Consider the following 10,011-nt stretch of genomic DNA (forward strand, 5'->3'; position numbering starts at 1 on the left):
AATGTTGGACTACCCGTTTGGTTGTGGTCCACTCCGAATATTCCAAATGCTCTTGAAGCTTCTCAGATAAATGCTTTATTTCAGGGGCATCATATGGGTGCTAATTGTTCATCTTCTTTCAAAGAGAAATCTGGGATTCCTTCTTCTTCTCCTTCTTGTAATAAGAAATCGAAAAAAAGGAGAAAAAGGAAGTCAAAGAAGAAGAATAATTCTATCCTGTCATCTTCAACCTCTGCGAGTCATGTTGGAGATGAGTCTTCAGCCGCTGCAAGTCATGCTGGGGACATGAGTCTAGTCACTGCGAGTCATACTAGCAAAGAGTCACCGACCTCTGCAAGTCATGTTCAGGACTCTCCGCAAACCACTGCTAGTCATGTTGGCGGAATGGAGGTTGATAAGAAACCTGGACGTAGAAGTTTTAAACCTAAGTTCCCTTGTAAGATATGCAAGGGAGACCATCTTACTCATTTATGCCCTGGTATTCCAGAGGTTCAAAGGATATGGTCCGAGTCTGAAAGTACTTCTACTCCTACACTTGATATGGTTTCTCATCAATCCCATCAACCATCAGTTGAAAATGTGGTAAAGCCAGTGCAATCGCTGGCCGATTACACTCCTCTTTTGGGGGGTGAAGTGCCTAACAAAAGAGTCTGTTTGATCTCTAGTACAGAGTCTTCTAGTATAGGGGGCATTCCGGTTTCTTCGAATGTTCCCCCTCCAAGTTCTAAGAGTGTTTCCTTTGATTGGGATAGTCTTGTTGAGCCTCGTCTTCCTTCCGCTGTACCTTTTCAAATAAAGGTCAGAGTTAATTCCACAAATGTCTATCGATGTATGGTGGATGAAGGATCCTCTACAAGTATTATATCCTCTTTGACTTGGAAAGCTTTGGGTTCCCCAAAGTTGTTGACAGCTCAGAGTCAGTTGTTAGCCTATGATAGAAGGCCTGGTGAATCTATGGGTGTTCTTCCTCAATTGCCTATCACTTTAGGTGGGAAGACTGTCTTAATCGATATGATGGTGGTTGATAGCCCTTTAGACTTTAATATGCTACTTGGGCGTGATTATATCTATGCTATGAATGCTGTGGTGTCTTCACTCTTTCGAGTAATGTGCTTTCCTCATAATGGGAATATTGTCACTGTTGATCAGCTTGCATCTGACAATCACCACCCTAATTCGACTTTACTGCAGAATGCCCCTTGGTTTGTTCCAAGTGTTCAAGTAGACTCTACCCCGCCACGGGTCAATTATGTGGCATTGAAGCCTCAATGTTCAATTGCTTCTAAGAAGGATCCTTTGACTTATTATTCTCCTTCTTGGGACTTGGTCCCGGCAGTTGACCGAGAGATTCTTCCTATAGGGACATGGGACCCTTTAATTCCCTCTTTTGATCCTTGTAGTTCTCATGATTTCTCAGATCTTGTTTTGCCTTCACAGGAGGAATTCTTTGAAGCCATGAGTTATGACTACCAAAGGAGTCCTTGGTCCGATCCCTGCAAAGGGGTTGTTCAGCAGAACTATTATGCATAAGCCACAAGGCTGCGTTGTTCCCTGTACCATATTGTATATATGAGGTACGCATTTTCAAGTTTTGTATCCTATAACACAAAGATTTTATATGGAGTTTATATGTGGGATGTATTAACTTCGTGTCTAGTGTTCCTATTTATGTTCTCAGAACTTGGAAGATTTCTCCTTTGGAAGTTTATGATTGGTCCGTTCTGACAGGTATTGGTTCTCGAAACTAGCATATAGGTTAGGTTCTTCCGCCTGCATTGTGCACTTATCAGTTTCCTTTTCCATTTGGTCTTAGGATCGACCCCACCAAGGTCTGGTGCGGAACCTTCTCATTGCTTAGAAGTATCATGACTTGTGTGGTAGAGCCTACCTTATCATGGGTGCCCTAGTTAGTACCTTATTGTCGCTTGGCACTCATGCAGATTTTTCATCCCTAGGCTCGGGAGTCCTCTGTAGTCCCGCCATGACTTATGCGTTGAAGACTCATTCCTCTTTGCTTCCTCGCTTCGTTCTGGCCTTATACCCTAGAGGCTCCTATGTGTGTTGAGTTGTACTTTTGCATTGCATGTTGACTATTTGCACCTTTTGGCCTAGAGACGGCTTCACTTGGACTCGTGTTTAAGCCAACTTTTGACCATGACGTCTGCAAAATCAACCTTGCATACCTTTGACTTCTGCAGCTTGACATACCTTGATCCGTGGAAGGAACATACCTCTGAGTGTCACTGACCAGTTTTTCACCTCCCTGCATTGAGCATAGGAACGTTCCTTTCCCAGGAACTAGATCATCTGTTTCACTGACACTCGTTCTTTCCACTGTACCATAACATTCTTTTATTCTTTTTCCGGCTTATCAGAAAAAGACAAAAAAATTAAATATTCCAAAAAGAGCGGGAACAGGGACGTTATTTCCATTTATTGTTGGCAGCTAGAGTCAGTCGTGTCGCCCTTGAACAAAGCACTCAAAGCAAAGTCTCCTCCGCATGGGTGGGATTTAGTTTGACTTAGGTAAGCCATAACCTTGTTATCGAGTCAGTTCTCCCCCAATTGGTTATCTCTTCCAATCATATGGAGGGTTCGTTCATGCCTCCTGCATGACGGACTTATACAGATTCATTTTATGCTGCCACATAGTCATATTGAGTCGTGCTTTTGTTGAAGGGAAGTTAGCCTGAGTCGGCCTTTCTGCGGTGTCTCTTGACTCGTTTTTCAGTCGGCCATCCCTGGTTGTCAGTGTCATGTCTATCATCACATCAGTTATATTGGTCCTTCACTCGTGCCGGTTTGAGAAGGTCCCCATTGACTTCTTGCTGGCGGGTCTTGTCCTTATCGACGACGACACATTGCTCTGAGGGCAGACCTAGAGACCGCACCCTGGCCCTATTTTCATTATTGATAGGTCACCTTGTGCTCAGCATCGATCAGTATCATGGGTCTTTGACTGAGTGGTTTCCCTTGTGTTCGACATCAGCATACATTATCACACATTGGGATTCGTGCAGTACCTTGGTTTCCATTTGACCCTATTGGTGGATACCTCGCCTCTGTGTCAGCTTTCATTATTGGTTGGTTCAGAGGGTTTCTGCCGTGCGCTAGCCACATCTTGTGTACGCCGGAAACGTACTTCGGTTGGGTTACTACATCTTTTTCGTCCGATTCCTTCCACATTATTGGCCTATGGGTTACACTCGCGCTAGATTGATGGAGGATGCCTTAATGCCTTCCTTCTAGCGGATCTTTCCCTATCGACTCCGACTCATTGCTCTGGGGCAAAGATCTAGAGTCCATTTGGCAGTACCTTGGGGTTTGCAGTCATTAGTGGCAGATTCCTCGCTATCGACAGTGGGAAACCATCATTGTCTCCTGATTGATAGATTCTTACAGGTGTTCGACTTCAGCTCATCTATTCACACTTGTTTGATTGTACTGGGTACCTTGACGCTCATTATCATTATCGGTGAGTAGTCTCGCGTTTGTTAACGGTATACATCAATGACCGGTAATCAAACGATTTCTCACATGGTCGACTTCAGATCATTTATTCCCATGGTGTAGAAATGTACCACGGCGGTCGGTGAAGACCTCAGGTTGTATCAGCATTCATTGGTTCACTTGACAGTTGCTCCTGTTGCTGCTAGTTGATACCACTCCACCTTATATGTTGCAGTCAGTCATAGCGACATTCTATATGCTGGCACCTGAGTTTGCAGTATAGTACCATCCTATTCCATCATGTTCAGTTGGTACCTTATGGGATCAGTCTTTGATTTCAGTGATCCGTTGCATCTTTCAGCATCATTGACAGTTTTATATGTGATATTCAGACATGTACTTACTCATTATGATCAGATGATCCATTATGTATTTTACAGTCATTTATACTTGTATACTTAGTGGATCCGCTCGTACTTGATATGCGGACATGCTTTACTTTTCCTGAGCATGGGTATGCCCGCCTCAGACAGTGTTTCTTTCTGATCTCCTTTCGGTGGCTTGGCAGGCTGAATTCTGGTGAAGTCCTCCTCGGTTTTTCGGCAGAGTTCCTTTCCTTGTACTTACTTAATGTATTTCGGCCATCATGTTCCCCTTCTGACCTCATACATTAGGGGGCATCTGTTATAGCTCCAAATCTCACTCTTATGGTTTGTGATGCTGCACTTATGGCCTAGGGCAACCCCTCCTTCCAGACCTGGTCCAAAATTTAAAAAACAGTGTTTTATTCCCTATACGCGACTTTGCCCTGTGTTAAACGCGTGTACACGCGGGTATGTCATACCCAAACCGCGTGTATCTATTAAAACACTTTAAAAAAATATAATTTCCTCTTTTTCGGGCGGTGATCGCGGGTTTACCTGCTGGATCACCTGTTAGTGCCCGTGGCCCAACTGTTCCCAACCAACTCCTAACTAAAAAACTACTTTGGAGAGGGTATAAAAAGACATCAAAGGGAAGGCCAAGGGGAGAGAGAGAAAGGAGAGCAAGATTATTATGCTGAGATTTTTCCCTTAGACCAGGTCTGAAGTCCTTGGTGCATTCTGCACTTCCCCCATTTTGCATAGGAAACCCTTGTTTCCATGTGTATTGGTGATCATTCATCCTTGACATCATCATTGAGTAAGACTTGGAAGGAGCTCTTGTTGGAGGCTCGAGGCTGGAACGAATCCGGGAGGAAGCTTGCTTGGAGCCTGCTGAAGGTGTTCAGGTGATATCTTTCCGATATATGTACTTTATTTGCCTTTATATATAAAGAAACACGTCTTTGTTCCCGAATAATCTTTCTTTATGCTTATGAGATTCTTGTGTTGAATTCTTATGAAAGTGGTTACTTAAAGACTTTTTATAACTAACTTTATAGCATAAAGATGATTTATATATAAACTTCTATACATGTACTGTTGTGTTCTTTGATTTGTTTGTCTTGCAGGTCAAAGAAAGAAGAAGGGAACTCCAAGAAGGGTTTGCACCCTAACGGTCTTCTCGAACGTAGGACCTTAGGTATGTACCCTAAACATTAGGATTTGCTTAAAAGTAAAAAAAATGGCTGTGTGTGTGTGTTTCTTTGAATAAGCAATTTTCAGTCTGGTAGAGTCTTAGCCCAAAGGACCCTAGGGGTACTTTCCCTTCAACCAGCTCTTGGATTTTTTTCTGCTTTCTTTTTATAGTTTCTACTACTTGGACTATTTTGGACAATTGTGGAGTGGATAAAAATGGAAGGGTGATCCTACGTTTGATTTTGGTCTTGCAGATTCTAGGGAAGGATGGGACTGTGATAAAATACCCTACTTTGCCATCTTCTATTCTCATAGATCCATGGGCTTCTACTACTACAAGGAATGGCATTCCTAAATGCAGCGCATTAGCATATCTGCAATTAGAAATCTCATATCTAGACAGTAGTGATCAAAGCATAGAGTTTCTTTAGGTACTTTATAATCCATATGCATTAACTTATTCCCTATCCCAATAGAAAAATGATTTGTATGGACCCAATAAATACTGGGGATGATCTCTTTGTTTAGAATTTTTCAGTGTAGAGCCCGAATCTATCAAATCTTTCAATTTAAAACTTTGGCCCTTGATCATTGTTTTTTATGAGGATGTGATATTTTTGACGTTGTATGGAAATTATCATGATTAATTCCTTACATATGTTGAGTATCAAATATATTAATGTTTTCCTTTTCATCAAGATCTTCTAATGGAGGTTGCATTTTTCCAAGTTGCTTGATTTTTTCTTTTAATTCTTTTATCTCTTGTCTCACCGAGAGATCTATTTGATTCTTTTGTTCTATGCTGCCGATTTTCGCTTTGAGTATTGCGACTTATTTCTTTAGAATATTTATTTCTCTACCTAAATAATTCACTATAATTTCTATTGACTTAGTGGGGCCTAACCCAGGTTCAAAAGTGATTTAGCCAAGCAAATCCCGATACTACTAGCCCTTTCGACAACAGTCCGTGGAGCACAAACTGAGGTCTCACCCAAAGTAGTATGGGAGTGTGCTAGAACCAAGTTTCCGCACCTTGGGGATGTCTAGTAGGAGGTGATTGGTACACGGTCCAACCTTCACACTTACTGTGCTACGTGCATCAACGGGCACCCGGCGCCCTGCGATGATGTCTTCGCACAGTTCTAGCCGCAGCGCGACCCATGTTATTTTCCCAAGTCTTCCTTAATTAGGATCTGTTAGCTGATTACTTAGATTATTTTAATATATAAGCATTCATACAAGTATTTATCAATTTCGCGCAGTAAGTAAACAGAGTAAAGTAATGCATAACATCAAAATATGGATTCAAGAGGAGATGCACAAAGTAAACTTCTCTTTATTAACATTCAATCCCAAGTACAGACAAGCCTCCGCACTGTGCACTCAGCTACAGGGGTCTGCGTAATTAGCTACGGACTCTATAGGTCTCTGTGCACTTAGCTGCAGAGCCTCCTCTTACTACTATGACCCAGTACACTTCAGATTCAGCTCTAACCTCAAACCATGCCTTCGCTATTCTATCTATTATTACTTCTCTTTACACTTAGAGCCTCGCTCTATTTATAAAATCCCATGGTCCGCGGACCATGGGTAGGCCGACACTACTTTACATTAAATTACAATATTTTAGGGCGAACAACCCTATGACTCATCCTAGACTTTGCACTTCGCGCTCGCAATTCACGAAGTCTTACAATATACTTGAAAAAACTTGTGCTTTGAGCCACAAAAACATGTTGCTGTGGATCCCATGCCCAATAGGCCCCCAACACAATCATCGTGACTCGTCCCGAGTCACTCTGCTGGTGCAGCGATCTTGGCATGGAGCCCCTCCAACTGTGCCTATGCTATGCGAAGGTCCGCAGCATACTATTCTGTCGTCTGCTAGATCTGCTCTACTCTTTCAGCCAAATGCTTGCTGTCAAGGGAAAATCCCTATCTTAAGGCATGAATCACTTTCATCTGTGTGAGATTTCCTTTGATGTTGGTAGTGATGAGGAAGGCCTCATCAATCCAAGGCTCAATGCGTGCTTTAATTACTGCCTCTTTTTGTCACGCGGCACCCACCTGTTCCTTCAATGCCTTCACCTATTGTAGCTTTGCCAGGCATTGGGTCAGGATAACTGTCTGCGTCGTTCCATGCACATTGTCATACTGCACTTGAAGCTCCCGCGCCTCTATTTCTAGGAGCTATATGGTGGGGTCCTCTTGTAAGGAAGTGAGGACCATGAAGGATTCTTCCAACATAGTAGTGTAGGTCTGCACTGCCTATCCTATTTCCCCTAGGCATTTTTGGATAGTGCCAATGCACTGTTCCCTAACTTCCATGGCATGGATGACTGTGCCTTTAATTACAGTTTGAAAATCTGAAGGTTGAGGTCCAGCTGTATCCTCATTGCTTCCTCCTTTGCCCCGCGGAATCCACTGGCCAATTTGTGAATTCACGCTCCAACTAGGAGGTCTGTCGCAATTTCTAGCTCTAGAATGCGGCGACATGCTTCCTCTACCATTTGCTCTAGTTTTTGATTCTACGCCAACACTTCATCACGTTGTAGACTAAGCTACTCGATGTTGATTCTCTGTTCGCTGAGAATTTGTACTGTGCATCCTTCCCTAGCACGAAGTTCTTTTGTCGCTTCGTCCTATAGCTAGTATAATGTATCCTGTAGAAGGGAAACCAAGTTTAGACCAAGTCCGTTGATCTGACTCACCGCGGCTCTCTCCTTTGTGATTTCTACTATTAGTGCTCCTTCCAGCAGCATGATGGTGTTAGCCATTTTGGCCTGCAGCAACTGCTCTGTTGCTGATGTACCAGCGGCACCATAGGCAGCTACTGTTCCCGCCTATAGGGGCCGCACTAAAAGTTCTTGCAGCTGGGCCCTGAGGCCCCCCAACACATTCTACTGCTCTGTCATCGCTTCCTGGAGCGCTTCCTTGGTGACATCATGAACTGTGTTGCCGATGTCGTAGAGGTCACCCTCTGTCAGTGTGATAGGTTCACTATCCAGTTTGGAAGCCTTTGTCTTCTTCTGTGGGCTTGCTCATTCTGTACTGTGTTTCAGTGCTGTAGATGTCATGCCTGGGACCGTGCCTTTCACCCCTTGGTCAAGTCGAGGCCTCCTTCCTCCTACATCATGGTGGCCCTTGTTGCTTGTGTTGTTGCTACTTTTTTGATGGCCTTGGTCTTCTCTGCGGCGGCCTTCGCTGCCTCGCGGACAACCCTTACCTCCTCAGCCAACTGCTCCTTATGCTTCTGCTGAGCCAACAGCTTGGTGGCATCCTTCTATTTTTGCACCATTGTCTTATCGCGATCGGCTAGATCCGAGGCATGCCACTCAGGAGGCCATGAGTCAAGCAAGACAAAAATGGCATCATCAATCACGATGAAGAAAAGTTTGGTCCAGTTCTATGCCACATCCTTACACAACTTAATATACACATTGTGCATATCCACCTTGAAGTCTGCAAAGGTTTGCAGACTGTTGTACACTGTGGGGGATAGGCGCAGCCTTTTGTTAATCCACATCTAAATGCTCACCTCCATGAGCACCCAGTAGATCTTAGTATTGCAGATTTGCATGGCTTCCTTCGTAGTCTAGAGCGATGCATATTTGGCAGCCTTCGGCAAGTCCTGTTCAATATGAGGAAACTGACTGTCCTCTGGCAATTCCCCTATCACCAGTAATATGGACAAGAGTAACCACGTGTAGTGGAAGGTCTTGCCCTGATCCTAATCTTCCTTACACTTGGTCAAAAACGGCTCACAGAGGAACTTAGCCTAGTTGAACTGGACCCCCTGCACTTATTGTTCAGCCAATGCAATCACAGGCGCTGGTACCTCATTGCCGCGACATTTTCTCATCAACTTTTTGCTCATCAGTTGGGTGGCTACGCGCACCCCCTTGTCTTTAATGCTACTAATTACATAACCTCTCTTATTCTTTTCCAATTTATACTTCCTTTTCATGGCCTTTGCGAGCGCCAAAACTCTGCTTTTGCCAGCTATCTATGCAGGGTCCTTTCCCTTACAGGGAAGCCAAGAAATCCTATGGATAAGCTTCGCCATGATGGGAATGGGCTCCTCCAACCACAAGTACCCATCGTGTACTAGGCAAAGCAACTGCTTGATGACAAAGATCGTAATTGGTGCCGTGAAAATGCGAAATCCATAGGAGGTGGAGTAGCCTGGTCTTCTCCACACCGCGCAGCCATTTTTGCGGTTCTAGCATTGTAACGAACCCCTCCTTGATTTGTTTCATGAGGTTCTTAGTCTGTAAATGAGGGAACTTTTTGCCGCCCGCGAGGTCCCAGTCTTCAAATTTCATTGTGGGATCTTGGCCCAGGGCCAAGCCTTCAAATAGAACTCCATCTGGGAGGAGCGGGGTTTGGAGTGTGCTCCTAGTGGCATCCATATCCTTGGGTACCTTAACTTTCCCTTTCCATTGGGGAACGTATTCGAGAAGTTTTGCTGCAGTGCGCACCGGCTGGATGTCTTTTGTCATCTCTTCATCTTCCTTTATCTCATCTATGAGGGCCTGTAGATCCTCCTCCTCATCATCTGTTTCAAGGTTGATAGCCTTGCCCTTTTCCTCCATGGAAAGTTTACCAAACCGCGGATTTTGTGGGGAAATGTGGATTAGTGCCACTATCTACTTGTCCTTCTTGGGCCTCAGCGTCCGAGGTGATTTGGGGATTTCTGGTGCATCCTGCACCAGCATCGTAGGGCTTTGCGTGCCTTCCTCGGTGGTACTTTCAACAAAATCCACACCTCTCCTGGTAGTTGTCATATTGTTCGAGCTATCTATAGTTGTTCATGACTTTGGGGGCTCAAACACTGCTTGGCACTCAACACTCTGTGCTCTTTGTAACACCACAAATCTCAAACAAACAGGTGTTGTCTCGTGGCCAGCCTTGGTAGTTTTATAGCATCTTCCGACTTTGAGTTTGACTGTTCCCCCCATTTTTGAGTCATTAATGCATTTTTGGCTACAGATCATCCCAA

The 10,011-nt window shown here is 44.1% G+C and overlaps 1 pseudogene; it reads right to left on the reverse strand.

The window, feature by feature from the left end:
- LOC149197423 (uncharacterized) overlaps nt 1–9,604 on the reverse strand; it is a 57,846-nt pseudogene extending 48,242 nt beyond the window's left edge.
- Nucleotides 9,605–10,011: the final 407 nt, after the last annotated feature.

The sequence above is a fragment of the Pinus tabuliformis genome, chromosome 2_2 (assembly GCF_031772625.1).
Source record: "Pinus tabuliformis cultivar Carrire ecotype Pingquan chromosome 2_2, CPIR1, whole genome shotgun sequence".
Classification (NCBI taxonomy): domain Eukaryota; kingdom Viridiplantae; phylum Streptophyta; class Pinopsida; order Pinales; family Pinaceae; genus Pinus; species Pinus tabuliformis.